Below are 20,294 nucleotides of genomic sequence, written 5' to 3'. Positions count from 1 at the left end.
TTTGTGGGAGGAGTTGGCAAAGGGTCAATCAAGACAGGATGCACCGATCAGACTAGGTCAAGCTTTCTTTATTCTACTTTTGTGCAATACCCAGTGCTTAATTTGTAAATCATGAGGTGCCGGAACGCAAAGTACATATGACAGCTCAGGGATGACGAGACGTATGCGGCGCACGCCGGGGGGGGGGGGGTGACGGCGATGACGGCGGACATGCCATGCTGTGGGACACAAGCCTCAATTTCAAATATAGGCTATAGCCTACTCTGTACAGCACAGGCAAATGCCCACATCACCACAGGCAGGAATTTTCTCAACAGGTCAAAACAAACAAAAAAAAGAGCTTATAATAAATCACACAAATCTTTCTATTATTCAAAGATTGGCACGGCGGCCTATTAATAGACAGTATGCTCAGCTCAGTTGTGCAGCAAAACCTGAATTTTCCATAAGAAGCCAGGGATAGTAAGTCTGCTTCAGCTTGAACTGAGCTGCTGTCCAAACAGTTGTGCATCTCATCCCCGACCTGCCGCTGGACGTCCCACACTACTCTCACTGCGCTCTCCTCTTCTTCTGAATCTCCCTGCTGTCAGCGGGCTGATGCCAGGGTCCCCACCCGTTGCTGCGGCCAGTGTTTCCCACAGTTTCAAATAAATTACGTCCGCCACGAATAGATTTTTCGGCAATATCGTTCCGTTCATTCATCTCGCTCTTTCGCCGTTATTGGCGCACACACACGCACATGCACGCACGCACGCGCACACACACACACACACACACACACACACAGGCAGAGAGGGGTGGAGAGAGAGAGAGAGAGAATGGCGAGTGCAGCAGTGCGCACGCGGTAAAAGCGAAACTATACCGATCAGTGCGTCAACTTCAACAGATCTCCAACTCTTTCAAATGACATTAAATCTATGAACAACATGGAATTATGGGGATTTGTTCTGTAAATTAATAAATACATATTATTATTTTATTTTAAACATTTTTAAAACGTTTTTTTTTTATGAGAGGTGCCGGATCTGCCCAAATAAGTACCGGAACACAGGGAGGCCAAAGTTAAGAAGTGCCGGATCTTGTTCCGGCAGGATCCGGCACAAATTAACCCCTGGAAAAACCCCTCAGGTTCCACCACCAATTGTTTATAAAAGAGCGATTTTCTGCCTCTGCACTGGTCTCACATTTGGACTTATTCTGACAAAACGGTAACTCCTATCAGAAAAAACACAGACCGTGAGCGTCACACAGGACTTCCTGAACAATTTGGTATGATTTGGTGTTTCTACAGTACATATTTTGGAGACACTTGCGATTTTAAAACAGGCGTCTATTCTGCTTCTCTCAGAAAATGTTTGTATTGGAGTCAATGAGGAGTAGAGGCAGACGTGGCTGCACTTAGAGGCTGATAATTAAAAATCTGTAAGTCTCTCTGATATTTTGAGCACATCGTAAGAGAGATAACAAGATTGTCAACAAATTTGGAAAAAATGATGTGTGCAGAGTGTAAATTGTGGCCGGAGGAATGTGGAAAGAGAAACGTTTCCGACGATTTCAGACAACTTCTCCCACTCTAGCCGATGATGTCACCCACTCTGACACGAACATTCTGTGCAATACACACCTATTATAATCTCATAATTTCTCCAAAAACGATCATGGTCATTGATCAGGGATTGATCAAAAACTATATGACCTATCAAAACATGGATTGATACACCAATACACAAGATTTGTGTCTACTGTTTAAAGTTCAAATTAAGTCTTTAGGTGAAAGTATGCCTCAGCAGTAGATGTTTGTAAAACTCCAATGATTGTTGTTTTTCGCCCGTCTCATTGACTTCATTGCAAAATTTTGCGCAGTTTTTCGCGATTTACGTCACAAAAAATGTGTAAACTGTTGAGAAAAGTACTTGCACACCGATCCCGATAAAACCGCATGTGCACTGGTCCCTGCAGCTATTTAATAGCTGTAGAGGCCAGTGCCTGGTGTCCTTGCCCCATGGCCCTAACAATATTTCTAACAAAACATAAGGACAAGGGCTAGAATGTGTAGATCACGTGTAATTTAAAGTACTTGATTCCAGAAGAAAAATTACAGTTGTGCAAAGTTGGTCTCTTTGGGTGATGTTCCCATTTATTGTAACAAAAAAGGTTATTGACAAAACAGTATTTGATGTGGATGCACCGATGGGCCGTTAACATCCTCCGGCTGTCGGTAAGAACTGTGTGAACCCACCACCATCCAACTCAAACTAATCACCCTTCATTTCAGGCAGCTGCTGGGTGTTAAGCAAACAAAATGAAAAGGTATACTGCACCCTTGTGGTCAAATTAAAGTACTTGCACAAAACACAAACTAAAAAATGGCTCCTACAGATTTCATGGCTGCAGATGTCGAGGCAATGGGTCTGTCATCATTGAGGCAAGAGATGTTCTTGGTCTTGGGAACCGGGACGATAATGGACTCTTTGAATCACCTGGGTACTTAGCTTTGACAGAGGGAGATGTTGAAATGTAGGTTAAAGTTTGAGCCAAGTTTGTCCGCTCCGCCACCTATGTATTTGTCAACAACTCATTCTAAGCTTTTAATCAACAATCACGTTTAAGAGTCTATAAAGAAAAAAAGTCCAAATTCTCTGATTCCAGCTTCTTCAATGTGAATATTTCTGGTTTCTTTGTTCCTTCATGACAATAAACTGAGTCTGTCTTTGGTTTGTGGACAAAACAAGACATTTGAGGACATCATCTGGTGGTTTGAGAAACACTGATTGGTTATTTTTCAACATTTTTTAACATTTTATTGACCAAACAACTAATCGATTAATCATTTACATATCAACAGATTAATCGAGGATGAAAATAATCGTTAGTTACTCAGGTGTAGGACCAGACCTTCCCGTCCTCTAGCTGCTGTGGAGCTGCTGGTGTTTCTTCAGGCCTTCCCACACTGCCCACACACACGGTTTCTCTCCGGTGTGGACACGTTGATGGACGCACGCGCCGATGGGCCGTTAACTTTGAGAAGGTAGCGAACGCCTTCCCACAATGCTTGCAGCTATACGGCTTCTCTCCGGTGTGGACGCACCGGTGACCCGTTAAGTGTCCGGATTGAGTGAATGCTTTCCCACACTGCTCGCAGCTGTACGGCTTCTCTCCAGTGTGGATGCGCCGGTGGACCGTTAAATCTCCGGAGGTAGTGAACGCCTTCCCACACTGCTCGCAGCTGTACGGCTTCTCTCTGGTGTGGATGCGCCGATGGGCCGTTAACTGTCCGGATTTTGCGAACCCCTTCCCACACTGCTCGCAGCTGTACGGCTTCTCTCCGGTGTGGACGTGTTGGTGGACCGTTAACTCTGAGGAGGTAGCGAATGCCTTCCCACACTGCTCGCAGCTGTACGGCTTCTCTCTGGTGTGAATGCGACGATGGACCGTTAAATCTCCGGAGGTAGCGAACGCCTTCCCACACTGCTCGCAGCTGTACGGCTTCTCTCCGGTGTGGATGCGCTGATGGGCCGTTAACTGTTCAGACTGAGTGAACGCCTTCCCACACTGCTCGCAGCTGTACGTCTTCTCTCCGGTGTGGATGCGCCGGTGGACCGTTAAATCTCTGGAGGTAGCGAATGCCTTCCCACACTGCTCACAGCTGTACGGCTTCTCTCCGGTGTGGATGCGTTGGTGGATCGTTAACTTTGCGGAGGTAGTGAACGCCTTCCCACACTGCTCGCACCTGTATGGCCTCTGTCCACATTGGCGTCGTCGGCGGTGAGCGTTCAGAAGACCTGAGGTCCTGAACGTGTTCCCACACCCATTACAGCTGTGTGGTTTCTCCTTGGTATGATCCTGTTTCTATGGCAAGGAACAGAGAACAGAGAAAGAATCAATCAATGGATAGGCCTGTTTCACAAGATTCTGAAGTGACGTCACACAGGGTAAATCTACATCCGGTCCGGTCAGCAAGAGCGATTGACAGAGTGGTGACACTTTTCATTCAAACAAACTAATATGACTGCCACTATCCATCCATCCATTGATTGATTAATTCTTTCTCTGTTCCACCACCAATTATTTATAAAAGAGCGATTTTCGGCCCCTGCACTGGTCTCATATTTAGACTTATTCTGACAAAACGGTAACTCCTGTCAGAAAAAACACAGACCGTGAGCGTCACACAGGACTTCCTGAACAATTTGGTATGATTTAGTGTCTCTACAGTAAATATTTTGGAGACACTTGCGATTTTAAAACAGGGGTCTATTCTGCTTCTCTCAGAAAATGTTTGTATTGGAGTCAATGAGGAGTAGAGACAGACGTGGCCGCACTTAGAGGCTGATAATTCAAATTCTGTAAGTCTCTCTGATATTTTGAGCACATCGTGAGAGAGATAACAAGATTGTCTACAAATTTGGAAAAAATCATGTGTGCAGAGCTTAAATTGTGGCCGGGAGGAGTGTGGAAAGAGAAAAGTTTCAGACGATTTCAGACAACTTGTCCCACTCTGATGATGTCGCCCACTCTGACATGAACATTCCATGCAATACCCATTAGTATAATCTCATAATATCTCCAAAAATGATCATGGTCATTGATCAGCGATTGATCAAAAACTATATGAACTATCAAAACGTGGACTGATACGCCAATACACAAGAGTTGTGTCTACTGTACTGTGTTATTGTTAAGCGTCTTGAGTGGGAAGCTGTCTTGAAAGGCGCTATATAAATCGAAACTATTATTATTACTGTTTAAATTTCAAATGAAGTCTCTAGGTGAAAGTATGCCTGAGCAGTAGACGTTTGAAACACTCCAATGATTTCTTTTTCGCTCTTTTTTTCCCACCCGACTGTTGGGAAAAGTAATAGCACACCGATCCCGATCAAACCGCACATACAAAATATATAACAGCTAGCAGCTAACAGCTGTTTGCTTCATCTCTTGACTCGCTCCCACTAAAAACAGAAACACAGACCTGTGGACCGGAACCGGACGGACCGGAGGGCTCGTTGTCCTGGTGGACCACGTCCTGCTCCTCCCCTGTAGTCCCAGTCTGCCCAAACAGATCCGGATCCTGGTTCTCCTCCTTTATCATGTTGTAGTCCTGGTTCTCCTCTTTCATCATGTTGTAGTCCAGGTTCTCCTCCTTTGTCCTGGTCCTGGTCAGACGGGACCTCCTCTTGGTGCTTTTCCACTAGCTCAGTACGGTACAGCACGGCTCTACTCGCTTTTATCCTCTTTTCCTCCTCCAGCCCCTCCTACCTGCTACCTGCTACTTCTTTGGTAACGCCTCAGCGAGCCGAAGCGATACTAAACGTGACGTCAGCCGACTGCCTTCCCCTGATTGGCCAGAGCGTCGTCACTGGAAGACAAGTGAGTCTGGAACCAAAGATACTCTGTTTATAAACCGTCTTTGCTGGAGCTGATGAGAGGAGAGAAACAAGAGAGCCGTTAGTGGAAACAAAGACGGTTCATAAACCGAAAATAGAGTATCTTTGGTGGAAAGCGCCTTCTGTTTACCTTTGTATTCTCGCGATCTCTCCGACTTTCGAGGTCACGTCGCAGTCTTCTCCCCTTAGATACCGTTGCTAAGGTGTCGGAGTTGACTGTGCTGTAACTTCAGAATCATGTAGAAATGTTTGAGGAAGAGTGGGCCTTTTCATTAGTGTTTACAGATCTTCCATTCATTTAAACACTGTAGGCTCATTTGTGTTTCAGTTTCAGTTCAGTTTAATTTATTTGACAAGGGACAATGTACATTAATAAAACATTGTAAAAAACACAAATGTAAATGTACCCGAGTAAGCTAAAAAAAAAGAAGCTAGTTTTCATCGCCAGTCCCTCCCGCCTGATGGTAAAGGGCAACCTTTAAAAAGGGTAACAATTAAGTAAAATACCAAACACACATTCAGTACGCATTAATAAATATACATTTGTAAGACAGTAACACACATTTGCGATGACACAAGGTAGGCTAGTAAGTGCTCATAATATAATTAGTTCTCAGTGCTGCCATCATAGGGCATCAGAAGGACTTTGGCAATACATAGTATTAAAGCTATGGTCTACGTTTTGAAAGAGGATGAGAAAAATTTGAAAAAAGCACCTCTCACACACCCCCGCCCCTCCCCTCCGAGCTCGTATGGCCCGCCCCTCGGGACCTCCTCGCGACACGCCCCCCCCCCCTCCCCTCACAGAGCGGAGCAAGCAACAAGCCTGCTGCCTGCAGAAACCAAACGCGGCTTTGAATGCGGAGTAAAATGTCATATTCACAGTCACAACTTCCACAATAAAACCAAAGATTACCTGTTCAACATAAACTCAGCACCGCCGCTGCAGCCTGGGTCTCTCTGCACCGCGGCGCCGCGGAGCTCCAGCCCCGACTCTTCCTGCTCCTCTTCCCCAGACACAGGACCCTGTCCTGGGTCACCCAGCGCGAAGAGTCTCCCTGTAGCATGAGGCTGTGCTCGGCGCTAGCCCACTAATACCGCCTCGTTACCGGCAGCTGGTGCACAGCGGCGGCATCGGGGCTGGCGCCGCCGCTGTGCACCAGCTGCCGGTAACGAGGCGGTGCCAGTACCGTCGTCGCCGTCCCCGGCAATGGGACCGCGGCGACCGCTGGTACGAGCAGCGCCGCCATTAGCAACCATTAGCACAGCCTCATGCTACAGGGAGACTCCTCGCGCTGGGTGACCGGCCACAGGGTCCTGTGTCTGGGGAAGAGGAGCAGGAAGACCAGGGCCTGGAGCTCCGCAGCACCGCAGTGCAGAGAGACCAGTCAGGCTGCGGCTGGAAGCAGCTGTGTGTCGGGGAGAGGAGGAAGACCAGGAGCTCAGCAGGGCCGCGGTGTGCAGGGTGCAGACAGAGCACCCCGGTCAGGCTGCGGCTGGAGGCGGCTGTGTGTCGGGGAAAGGATCAGGGAGACTCGGCGCGGCACCGGTACCGGTAATAAGGGCAGCAACACATTCTGTGCTTCTGTACTGTTCTTCTCTGAATCCTAGTGGGGCTTTTTTTCGGCAGACCGACCGGGGGTGGAGGGCAGCAGGTGCTGAATTGGTGGGTTCATGTGTCTGTGGCTGAGCAGCTCAGAGCGGTTACAACTACTTGTAGTTTCTAAGCGGAGGGGGTGGGGACGAGGCGGGTCGAGGAGGAGCAGGCGAGACGAGGGGATAGGATGGAGGGTACGAGCCAGTGGGAGCCGGACGGGGCGCGCGGCGCCCATTGGTCAATTTCTATGCAGGCCCACGGCTGATAGACTGAATGGATTTTTTTGATTCTTTTTGCTATTTATATTGTGTATATCGGACCACAGGACCATAATCGCTGTATAAACGATGTTAATAATAATTACCAATGCTCCAAATCGTAGACCATAGCTTTAAGAAACAGGATTCATTCAACAAATCACTGTTTGTTGTCAGGACTTAAATAATATGTTCAGACACAAATTTCCAGAAGTATTCCAATGGTGTATGGAGGGAAAGTACATCTTCTGTGAGAGCTGGACCAGAGAGAATATTATTGGGACCAATATGCATATTACTAGCGATACCAGTCATGGAGCACGGTGAGTTTTTTTGGTCAGGACTCAGTGTCCACATTGACTGGGCAATAAGTGCCTGGTTGGTTTACTTTGTCCACAGGTATTGTCCCACAATACCTGCTGCACATCCAGCACACTGTACCAAGGATCTGTCCTTCTGAAATGGAAAAAATACATGTGAAACAAAGGTTTATCTGTAAATCATGCTTATTAGCTTGTAGATTACCTGCAGGGAAAGTTGGTGTGGTAGGGAAATTGAGTAAAATATAAAGTGTTTACACATTCACACATTTCACCAGTCACACAACACTGTCTGGCTAACCTATTATACTCTGTGATTATCATCGTAAAAGGTAGCTATGCATACAGCCCCAACTTACCACCACACCCACTCCTGAACATTCACACCTGCTCCAGAACATTACCACCTCCAAGCATCCCCCCATCACTGCTTTGAGCCTTTGACTATGAATTGATTAGAAAATTAGCAAGAATTTCTTTCTGTGATGAAACTTCTCACGGAATTGAAGGTAGCAGGTAGTGAATTAAAATGATAAGCCATGGCAATATATTTAATTCCCATATAAATAGCAAATAAAGGAATATTTGTAACAAAACATAAGGATAAGGGCTAGAATGTGTAGAAAGTACTCAATTCCAGAAGAAAAAATACAGTTGCGCAAAGTTGGTCTCTTTGGGTCATGTTCCCATTTATTGTAACAAAAAAGGTTATTAACAAAACAGTAGTTGATGTGGATAAAAACAAAGATCACTGGCTTTCCTCCGGCTGTCGGTAAGAACTGTGTGAACCCACCACCATCCAACTCAAACTAATCACCCTTCATTTCAGGCACCTGCTGGGTGTTAAGCAAACAAAATGAAAAGGTATATACCGCACCCTTGTGGTCAAAGTAAAGTACTTGCACAAAACACAAACTAAAGAATGGCTCCTACAGATTTCATGGCTGCAGATGTCGAGGCAATGGGTCTGTCATCATTGAGGCAAGAGATGTTCTTGGTCTTGGGAACCGGGACGATAATGGACTCTTTGAATCACCTGGGTACTGAGCTTTGACAAAGGGAGATGTTGAAATGTAGGTTAGAGTTTGAGCCAAGTTTGTCCACTCCGGTGGGTGCACCGCCATGTATTTGTGAACAACTCATTCTAAGCTTTTAATCAACAATCAGGTTAAAGAGTTTATAAAGAAAAAAAGTCCAAATTCTAGCTTCTTCAATGTGAATATTTCTGGTTTCTTTGTTCCTTCATGACAATAAACTGAGTCTCTCTTTGGTTTGTGGACAAAACAAGACATTTGAGGACATCATCTGGTGGTTTGAGAAACACTGATTGATATTTTTCAACACTGCTCGCAGCTGTACAGCTTCTCTCCGGTGTGGACGAGCCGGTGGACCATTAAATTTCTGGATTTTGTGAACGCCTTCCCACACAGCAGCTGTACGGCTTCTCCCCGGTGTGGATGCGTTGGTGGGCCGTTAATTGTCCAGATTGAGTGAACGCATTCCCACACTGCTCGCAGCTGTACGGCCTCTCTCCGGTGTGGATGCGCCGGTGGATCGTTAAATTTGCAGGGTTAGTGAACGCCGTCCCACACTGCTCGCAGCTGTACGGCTTCTCTCCGGTGTGAATGCGTTGGTGGGCCGTTAACTGTCAAAACACAAACTAAAGAATGGCTCCTACAGATTTCATGGCTGCAGATGTCGAGGCAATGGGTCTGTCATCATTGAGGCAAGAGATGTTCTTGGTCTTGGGAACCGGGAAGATAATGGACTCTTTGAATCACCTGGGTACTGAGCTTTGACAGAGGGAGATGTTGAAATGTAGGTTAAAGTTTGATCCAAGTTTGTCCGCTCCGGTGAGTGCACCGCCACCTATGTTGGAGAGTTTATCAAGAAAAAAAGTCATAATTCTCTGATTCCAGCTTCTTCAATGTCTGGTGGTTTGAGAAACACTGATTGATATTTTTGAAATGTTTTTAGCATTTTATTGACCAAACAACTTATCGATTAATCATTTACACATCGACAGATTAATCTATGATGAAAATAATCGTTAGTTGCTCAGGTGTAGGACCAGACCGTCCCGTCGTCTAGCTGCTGTGGAGTTGCTGGTGTTTCTTCAGGATGTTGGACTTGCTGAAGGCCTTCCCACAGTGCCCACACACATACGGTTTCTCTCCGGTGTGGACGCGCCGGTGGACCGTTAAGTCTCCGGATTGAGTGAACGCCTTCCCACATTGCTCGCAGCTGTACGGCTTCTCTCCGGTGTGGATGCGTTGGTGCACCATTAACTTTGAGGAGGTAGTGAACGCCTTCCCACACTGCTTGCAGCTGTACGACTTCTCTCCGGTGTGGATGCGTTGGTGGACCGTTAAATTTGAGGAGGTAGTGAACGCCTTCCCACACTGCTTGCAGCTGTATGGCTTCTCTCCGGTGTGGACGCGTTGGTGGACCGTTAACTGTCTGGATTGAGTGAACGCCTTCCCACACTGCTCGCAGCTGTACGGCTTCTGTCCAGTGTGGATGCTTTGGTGGATCATTAAATGTCCAGAGGTAGTGAACGCCTTCCCACATTGCTCGCAGCTGTACGGCTTCTGTCCAGTGTGGATGCGTTGGTGGATCATTAAATGTCCAGAGGTAGTGAACGCCTTCCCACATTGCTCGCAGCTGTACGGCTTCTCTCTAGTGTGGATGCGCCGGTGGACCGTTAACTCTGAGGAGGTAGTGAACGCCTTCCCACATTGCTCGCAGCTGTACGGCTTCTCTCCAGTGTGGATGCGCCGGTGGACCGCTAACTCTGAGGAGGTAGTGAACGCCTTCCCACACTGCTCGCAGCTGTACGGCTTCTCTCCGGTATGGACGCGCTGATGGGCCGTTAACTGTCCGGACTGAGTGAACGCCTTCCCACACTGCTCGCAGCTGTACGACTTCTCTCCGGTGTGGATGCGTTGGTGGACCGTTAAATTTGAGGAGGTAGTGAACGCCTTCCCACACTGCTTGCAGCTGTATGGCTTCTCTCCGGTGTGGACGCGTTGGTGGACCGTTAACTGTCTGGATCGAGTGAACGCCTTCCCACACTGCTCGCAGCTGTACGGCTTCTGTCCAGTGTGGATGCGTTGGTGGATCATTAAATTCCCACATTGCTCGCAGCTGTACGGCTTCTGTCCAGTGTGGATGCGCCGGTGGACCGTTAACTCTGAGGAGGTAGCGAATGCATTCCCACACTGCTTGCAGCTGTACGGCTTCTCTCTGGTGTGGACGCGTTGGTGAATTTTCAGTCCGGACAAGTCATTGCACCATGTGTCGCACTGCTCGCACCTGTATGGCATCTGTCCACATTGGCGTCGTCGGCGGTGAGCGTTCAGATGGACTGAGGTCCTGAACGTGTTCCCACACCCATTACAGCTGTGTGGTTTCTCCTTGGTGTGATCCTGTTTCTATGGCAACAGACAGGAACAGAGAGAGAATCAAGCAATCAATGGATGGATGGATAGGCCTGTTTCACAAGATTCTGAAGTGACGCCACATAGGGTAAATCTACATCCGGTCCGGTCAGCTAGAGCGATTGACAGAGTGGTGACACTTTTCATTCAAACAAACTAATACGACTGCCACTGTTGTTAGATTTCATCAGTGAGACTAACATTAATCTCCTAAAAAGAGTTTAGCCAGTCAGCGGTAAACCATTATGTGGGTTTGAGTGAACATCTTTGATGATTAAATACATACTGCCACTTAATATGTTTTATGTATGGCATTATTACAGTAGGCTAATGATCAGCCGCTAATCTTCCATTTGGAGAGTGACAAATAAAACCTTGAAGCAAGAAGATTTTGATGGAGAACTGACATTGATATACAGTAATTCAGTAACGGTTGTTAATGTACCAGTGTACGGTTTATCATCCTATCAGAAAAACACAGACCGTGAGCATCACACAGGACTTCCTGAACAGTTTGGTATGATTTGGTGTTTCTACAGTAAATATTTTGGAGACACTTGCGATTTTAAAAAAGGGGTCTATTCTGCTTCTCTCAGAAAATGTTTGTATTGGAGTCAATGAGGAGTGGAGACAGACGTGGCCGCATTTAGAGGCTGATAATTCAAATTCTGTAAGTCTCTCTGATATTTTGAGCACATCGTGAGAGAGATAACAAGATTGTCTACAAATTTGGAAAAAAAATCATGTGTGCAGAGCGTAAATTGTGGCCGGGAGGAGTGTGGAAAGAGAAAAGTTTCAGACGATTTCAGTCAACTTGTCCCACTCTAACCGAGGATGTCACCCACTCTGACACGAACATTCCATGCAATACACACCAATTAATCTCATCATTTCTCCAAAAATGATCATGGTCATTGATCAGGGATTGATCAAAAACTATATGAACTATCAAAACGTGGACTGATACGCCAACACACAAGACTTGTGTCTATACTGTTTAAAGTTTAAATAAATTTAAGTCTCTAGGTGAAAGTATGCCTGAGCAATAGACGTTTTGGGAAAACTGTTGGGAAAAGTAATAGCACACCAATCCCGATCAAACTGCACATCTTGATATATAATATATTATATGATTATGGTAGCGAATCGAAAATAGTCCGGAAGATGAAGAATAAAAATATTATGGAAGACAAAATCCACACAATAACAGTAGTGCCCGGTGCGCTTGCCCTAATGCTACAGCAGGAAATAAAGTAGGCAGGTTACTTTGTAGACTTTATAGTGAACCACAAAATATACAACAGCTAGCAGCTAACAGCTGTTAGCTTCATCTCTTGACTCGCTCCCACTAAAAACAGAAACACAGACCTGTGGACCGGAACCGGATGGACCGGAGGGCTCGTTGTCCTTGTGGACCGCGTCCTGCTCCTCCCCTGTAGTCCCAGTCTGCCCAAACAGATCCTGGTTCTCCTCCTTTATCATGTTGTAGTCCTGGTTCTCCTCCTGGTTCTCCTCCTTTATCATGTCGTAGTCCTGGTTCTCCTCCTGGTTCTCCTGCTTTATCATGTTGTAGTCCTGGTTCTCCTCCTGGTTCTCCTCCTTTATCATGTCGTAGTCCTGGTTCTCCTCCTGGTTCTCCTCCTTCATCATGTTGTAGTCCTGGTTCTCCTCTTTCACCATGTTGTAGTCCTGGTTCTCCTCCTTTGTCCTGGTCCTGGTCAGACGGGACCTCCTCTTGGTGCTTTTCCACTAGCTCATTACGGTACAGCACGGCTCTACTCGCTTTTATCCTCTTTTCCTCCTCCAGCCCCTCCTACCTGCTACCTGCTACTTCTTTGGTAACGCCTCAGCGAGCCGATGCGATACTAAACGTGACGTCAGCTGACTGCTTTTCCCTGATTGGCCAGAGCATCGTCACTGGAAGACGAGTGAGTCTGGAGCCAAAGATACTCTATTTGTTTATAAACCGTCTTTGCTGGAGCTGATGAGAGGAGAGAAACAAGAGAGCCGTTAGTGGAAACAAAGACGGTTCATAAACCGAAAATAGAGTATCTTTGGTGGAAAGCGCCTTCTGTTTACCTTTGTATTCTCGCGATCTCTCTGACTTTCGAGGTCACGTCGCAGTCTCCTCCCCTTAGATACCGTTGCTAAGGTGTCGGAGTTGACTGTGCTGTAACTTCAGAATCATGTAGAAATGTTTGAGGAAGAGTGGGCCTTTTCATTAGTGTTTACAGATCTTCCATTCATTTAAACACTGTACTCATTTGTGATTCAGTTTCATTTCAGTTTAATTTATTTGACAAGGGACAATGTACATTAATAAAACATTGTAAAAGACACAAATGTAAATGTACCCAAGTAAGCTAAAAAAAAAAGAAGCTAGTTTTCATCACCAGTCCCTCCGCCTGATGGTAAAGGGCAACCTTTAAAAAGAGTAACAATGAAGTAGAATACCAAACACACATTCAGTACGCATTAATAAATATACATTTGTAAGACAGTAACACACATTTGCGATGACACAAGGTAGTTAGTGCTCATAATATAATTAGTTCTTAGTGCTGCCATCATAGGGCATCAGAAGGACTTTGGCAATACATAGTATTAAGAAACAGGATTCATTAAACAAATCACTGTTTGTTGTCAGGACTTAAATAATATGTTCAGACACAAATTTCCAGAAGTATTCCAATGGTGTATGGAGGGAAAGTACATCTTCTGTGAGAGCTGGACCAGAGAGAATATTATTGGGACCAATATGCATATTACTAGCGATACCAGTCATGGAGCACGGTGAGTTTTTTTGGTCAGGACTCAGTGTCCACATTGACTGGGCAATAAGTGCCTGGTTGGTTTACTTTGTCCACTTGTCCACAGGTATTGTCCCACAATACCTGCTGCACATCCAGCACACTGTACCAAGGATCTGTCCTTCTGAAATGGAAAAAATAAATGTGAAACAAAGGTTTATCTATAAATCATGCTTATTAGCTTGTAGATTACCTGCAGGAAAAGTTGGTGTGGTAGGGAAATTGAGTAAATAAAGTGTTTACACATTCACACATTTCACCAGTCACACAACACTGTCTGGCTAACCTATTATACTCTGTGATTATCATTGTAAAAGGTGGCTATGCATACAGCCCCCAACTTACCACCACACCCACTCCTGAACATTCACACCTGCTACAGAACATTACCACCTCCAAGCATCCCCCATCACTGCTTTGACTATGAATTGATTAGAAAATGAGCAGGAATTTCTTTCTGTGATGAAACTTCTCACGGAATTGAAGGTAGCAGGTAGTGAATTAAAATGATAAGCCATGGCAATATATTTAATTCCCATATAAATAGCAAATAAAGGAATGTTTGTAACAAAACATAAGGATAAGGGCTAGAATGTGTAGAAAGTACTCAATTCCAGAAGAAAAAATACAGTTGTGCAAAGTTGGTCTCTTTGGGTCATGTTCCCATTTATTGTAACAAAAAAGGTTATTAACAAAACAGTATTTGATGTGGATAAAAACAAAGATCACTGGCTTTCCTCCGGCTGTCGGTAAGAACTGTGTGAACCCACCACCATCCAACTCAAACTAATCACCCTTCATTTCAGGCAGCTGCTGGGTGTTAAGCAAACAAAATGAAAAGGTATATACCGCATCCTTGTGGTCAAAGTAAAGTACTTGCACAAAACACAAACTAAAGAATGGCTCCTACAGATTTCATGGCTGCAGATGTTGAGGCCATGGGTCTGTCATCATTGAGGCAAGAGATGTTCTTGGTCTTGGGAACCGGGACGATAATGGACTCTTTGAATCACCTGGGTACTGAGCTTTGACAGAGGGAGATGTTGAAACGTAGGTTAAAGTTTGAGCCAAGTTTGTCCGCTCCGGTGGGTGCACCGCCACTTATGTATTTGTAAACAACTCATTCTAAGCTTTTAATCAACAATCAGGTTTAAGAGTTTATAAAGAAAAAAAGTCCAAATTCTCTGATTCTAGCTACTTCAATGTGAATATTTCTGGTTTCTTTGTTCCTTCATGACAATAAACTGAGTCTCTCTTTGGTTTGTGGACAAAACAAGACATTTGAGGACATCATCTGGTGGTTTGAGGAACACTGATTGATATTTTTCAAATTTTTTTAACATTTTATTGACCAAACAACTAATCGATTAATCATTTACATATCAACAGATTAATCGATGATGAAAATAATCGTTAGTTGCTCAGGTGTAGGACCAGACCGTCCCGTCGTCTAGCTGCTGTGGAGTTGCTGGTGTTTCTTCAGGTCGTTGGACTTGCTGTAGGCCTTCCCACACTGCCCACACACATACGGTTTCTCTCCGGTGTGGACGCGCTGGTGGACCGTTAAGTCTCCGGATTGAGTGAACGCCTTCCCACACTGCTCGCAGCTGTACAGCTTCTCTCCGGTGTGGACGCGTTGGTGGACCGTTAAGTCTCCGGATTGAGTGAACGCCTTCCCACACTGCTCGCAGCTGTACAGCTTCTCTCCGGTGTGGACGCGTTGGTGGACCTTTAACATTGAGGAGGTAGCGAATGCCTTCCCACAATGCTCGCAGCTGTACGGCTTCTCTCCGGTGTGGACGCGCTGGTGGACCGTTAACTGTCCAGATTGAGTGAACGCCTTCCCATACTGCTTGCAGCTGTACGGCTTCTCTCCTGTGTGGACGCGCTGGTGGACCCTTAAGTCTCCGGATTGAGTGAACGCCTTCCCACACTGCTTGCAGCTGTACGGCTTCTCTCCGGTGTGGACGCGCTGGTGGACCGTTAACTCTGAGGAGGTAGTGAACGCCTTCCCATACTGCTTGCAGCTGTACGGCTTCTCTCCTGTGTGGACGCGCTGGTGGACCGTTAAGTCTCCGGATTGAGTGAACGCCTTCCCACACTGCTTGCAGCTGTACGGCTTCTCTCCGGTGTGGACGCGCCGGTGGACCATTAAATCTCTGGAGGTAGTGAACGCCTTCCCACACTGCTCGCACATGTATGGCGTCTGTCCACATTGGCGTTGCCGGCGGTGAGCGTTCAGATGAACTGAGGTCCTGAACGTGTTCCCACACCCATTACAGCTGTGTGGTTTCTCTTTGGTGTGATCCTGTTTCTATGGCAACAGACAGGAACAGAGAGAATCAATTAATCAAGCTCCTTTAAACACTGTACATCACAGCAAAACACTTTGTTTCAGTTTCAGTTCAGTTTAATTTATTTGACAAGGGACAATGTACATTAATAAAACATTGTAAAAAAAACAGGGCAACCTTTAAAAAGAGTAACAATGAAGTAAAATACCAAACAATCATTCAGTAATAAATTTACATTTGTAAGACAGTAACACACATTTGCGATGACACAAGGTAGTTAGTGCTCATAATATAATTAGTTCTTAGTGCTGCCATCCTAGGGCATCAGCAATAGTATTAAGAAACAGGATTCATTAAACAAATCACTATTTGTTGTCAGGGCATAAATAATATGTTCAGACACAAACTTCCAGAAGTATTCCAATGGTGTATGGAGGGAAAGTACATCTTCTGTGAGAGCTGGACCAGAGAGAATATTATTGGAACCAATATGCATATTACTAGTGAAACCAGTCATGGAGTACGGTGAGTTTTTTCTGTCTGGACTCAGTGTCCACATTGACTGGGCAATAAGTAAATAACAAATGAAGGAATATTTGTAACAAAACATAAGGGTAAGGGCTAGAATGTGTACAAAGTACTCAATTCCAGAAGAAAAAATACAGTTGTGCAAAGTTGGTCTCTTTGGGTGATGTTCCCATTTATTGTAACAAAAAAGGTTATTAACAAAACAGTAGTTGATGTGGATAAAAACAAAGATCACTGGCTTTCCTCCGGCTGTCGGTAAGAACTGTGTAAACCCACCACCATCCAACTCAAACTAATCACCCTTCATTTCAGGCAGCTGCTGGGTGTTAAGCAAACAAAATGAAAAGGTATACTGCACCCTTGTGGTCAAAGAAAAGTACTTGCACAAAACACAAACTAAAGAATGGCTCCTACAGATTTCATGGCTGCAGATGTCGAGGCAATGGGTCTGTCATCATTGAGGCAAGAGATGTTCTTGTGTAACCGGTTCGTGGATCACTCTGCGTTGTTGTTCAAAGGATCACAGTCCTCCTAGAGGTTATTTCTTTTATTCCTGACCAGTTGAAAGAAATAAAAACAAAACACAATCAGCTCCGTCTCCCCAACCCCTCTCAACAAACTGACCAGACGAGAAGTGACCAGTTAAAAAAAGTAAACATACCTGACCAGTTGAAAAAAATAAAAACAAAACACAATCAGCGCCGTCTCCCCAACCCCTATAAAGGAAACATGACAAATGTATATATAAATTGGAAAAACATAAAAAAAAGAGACAAAATAAAAACACCAACAGACACAGAAAAGAAAGAAAACTCACCTCTCAACAAACTGACCAGACGAGAAGTGACCAAAACAAAACCAACGGTCACATTTATATATGGGGGTGGGGCCGCCCAGGGAGGAATGCAGGGGCAGGGGGCCCCAAAAGAAAATAATACAAAATACAAATAAATAAAATAAAACGTCAGGTAATAAATAAAACAAAATAATAAAAAATGAATGAATAAAAAAACAGATAAAAATATATTTAAAAAAATCAACTACAATTTTATATAATTATATTTAATATTAACCCTGTTACACTCACCCCCCTAGAATTATATAAAATTCTTAGTAGCATATCAAAAATAACACATACAAAAACAGGCCTAAATATATATATATCTAAACATACACTCAGCAACATAAGCTTCCCATGGAAAGGATAGGAGAATAAGAGGTTCGCTCGGCGCCTAGCAAAAGCTCAAATTACTCCACAGACAAAATGAAGTGCCTTATACACCACACAAACAGGCCAAAAATGTGTTTCCAAGACCATAAAAAAAATAAAAGGTTATCAAATTGGTGGTAATCACATCAATATAAAGAGAGACCAAGAATAAAGATTACAATATATATCACTTTTGTACAAATTAACCTCACATATGTTAATGAACCTCACATATCACACATTAATAACAGCATTAGAATTTTGCTCAAATCCTAACAAGGTCTCAAGCTGTGTCATGGACTCAATGAGACGACACACAGGTCTGATTACTCTGCCAAACCGTGAGGTGAGTCCATCTTCTACATTACGTCTCAGAAAAGAACCTGAACTGGCAGGAGGTGGACATGGCAGGGGAGCAGAAAAAACTTGAGGTTGGTCTAGGACACTAGCAGGTGGGGGGTCTATGACACCAGTGGGAGCGGCTGGGGCCAGGGAGGCCACAGGGGGAGGGGCCAACAGACTGTCCTGGGCAGGGGGGTCGTCAATAGAGGACTGCTCGTGCACCCATGAAGCGGTGCGGCCGTTTTCCCATTCACTTACGTTTAAGAGGGAACCAGCCAGGGACGGTTCAGCTGCTGCAGCTGCAGTGTCCAACGCAGCTGTTTCAGTATCATGCCAACCAGATTGGGAAGGGACATCAGCTACACTACGGGCAGGTGTGGACAGTGGAACAGCGACATCATCATGAGTGTCATGAGTGTCATTCAAAGGCAAAAAGTTGACCTGGAGCAGTAAATTTCGATGGACAACGCGCTCACATCCGTCCTGATCTCTGATACGGTAAATATGCAAAGCAGGTTTTGCAGCAACCACAGTACAGACGGACGGCTTCCACTTATCAGAAAGCTTGCGCTTCCCAGTGACACCTTTGTTCGCCAGCAGCACCCGATCCCCGACAGACAGAGACTGACCTTTGACCCGTTTGTTGTACTGATCACACTGATGTTTCTGCTCAGCTGTGCAGTTTTCCTGAGCAAAAGCCATGGCACAGTGCAGATCTTCTAAAAGAGACTTCACATACACATCATAGTCACACACAGTCACGTCACGGAACACATTCTTAAACATGAGGTCGACTGGCAGCCTGGGGACCCTTCCAAACATCAAATAGAAAGGTGCAAACACTGTGGTCTCATGAACAGTGCAGTTGTAAACAAACGTCATGGACTGAATCATCTGCGGCCATTTCTGTTTGGACCGAGGAGGAAGAGATCTCAGCATGTTGCCTAAGGTGCGGTTAAACCGTTCAGTGCAACCGTTTCCCATTGGATGACATGGTGATGTATGTGACTTTTCAACCCCTGACAGCTTCAAGAGTTCAGCAATCAGCTCACTTTCAAAATTCGCTCCCTGGTCAGAATGCAAGCGCTGAGGAAAGCCATAGACACAGAAAAAGTTGTCCCACAGTTTCTTTGCCACTCTCTTGGCAGTCTGATCCTGACAGGGGAACGCATGTGCAAGCTTCGTAAAATGATCAGTGATCACCAGAACATCAACAGACTTGTTATCACTACCCTCAGCTGACCAAAAGTCCACACATACAAGTTCCAAAGGAGCAGTGGTCTTAATGCTCTCCAGCGGGACTCTAGCAGACGGCTCAGGGGTTTCGCTGAGAACACACCTGTGACAACACCTCACATAATCGCGCACGTATCTCTCCATATCATACCAGAAAAAGCGTTGGCGAGCCAACGAAAGTGTGCGGGGCTGACCCTGGTGACCAGCATGGTCATGAACACCACACAGGGCGTCAGCTTTCAACGAATCGGGCACAACAAACTGAAACCGCTTATGCTTGGACAACGGGTTCTTTGTGACCCTGTAAAGGATGCCATTCAAGAGTGTCAGTTTTTCCCATTGTTTGAGGAGTCTGATGGTGAGTTGACTTTCATTGCAGCGTTCACGTCTGGAGGGCCTACGCTTCCGCTCAACATAGTAAATAACCCTGGAAATGACTGAATCTCGCTGCTGATGAGACTGAAGGTCACTGAGAGATAAAGAAGGAAGCACATCCTGACCTGAAGGTGTTAAAGTGGTCAGATGATCGGCAAGGGAGGCTGCTCGCTGTCTAGGGGCAGAGTCCCAGTCATCCAAAGAGGAGAGGATAGAAGAGACGTCGTCCTCAGACAGAGAACCATTAAAGGCAGCTGAAGGAGAAGAATTATCCAAGGACAGAGGTTGACAGGTAAGACGGAAGGTGTCCTGCACACAGCCGCAGTCGACATCCTCAGCCTGACCAAGTAGCCCAGAGTAAGGTTCACACAACAGCCTCTCCTTTAAAGGCCTCACAAAAGGATCCCTGCTGAGTGCATCCGCTACTACATTCAAGCGACCAGGAATGTGCTTGATTTCAAAGGAATATGGAGCCAGCTTAGAGACCCAACGCTGCTCACA

General features: G+C 45.4%; 1 pseudogene; it reads right to left on the bottom strand.

Moving 5' to 3' along the window:
- LOC146989396 (uncharacterized) overlaps positions 1 to 15,975 on the bottom strand; it is a 52,775-nt pseudogene extending 36,800 nt beyond the window's left edge.
- Positions 15,976 to 20,294: the final 4,319 nt, after the last annotated feature.

This window comes from Trachurus japonicus, chromosome 3 (assembly GCF_045865225.1).
Source record: "Trachurus japonicus isolate A0001 chromosome 3, Traja_1.0".
Lineage (NCBI taxonomy): Eukaryota > Metazoa > Chordata > Actinopteri > Carangiformes > Carangidae > Trachurus > Trachurus japonicus.
Note: the sequence above shows the minus strand (reverse complement) of the source record. Positions and strands in the feature narration are given on the sequence as shown.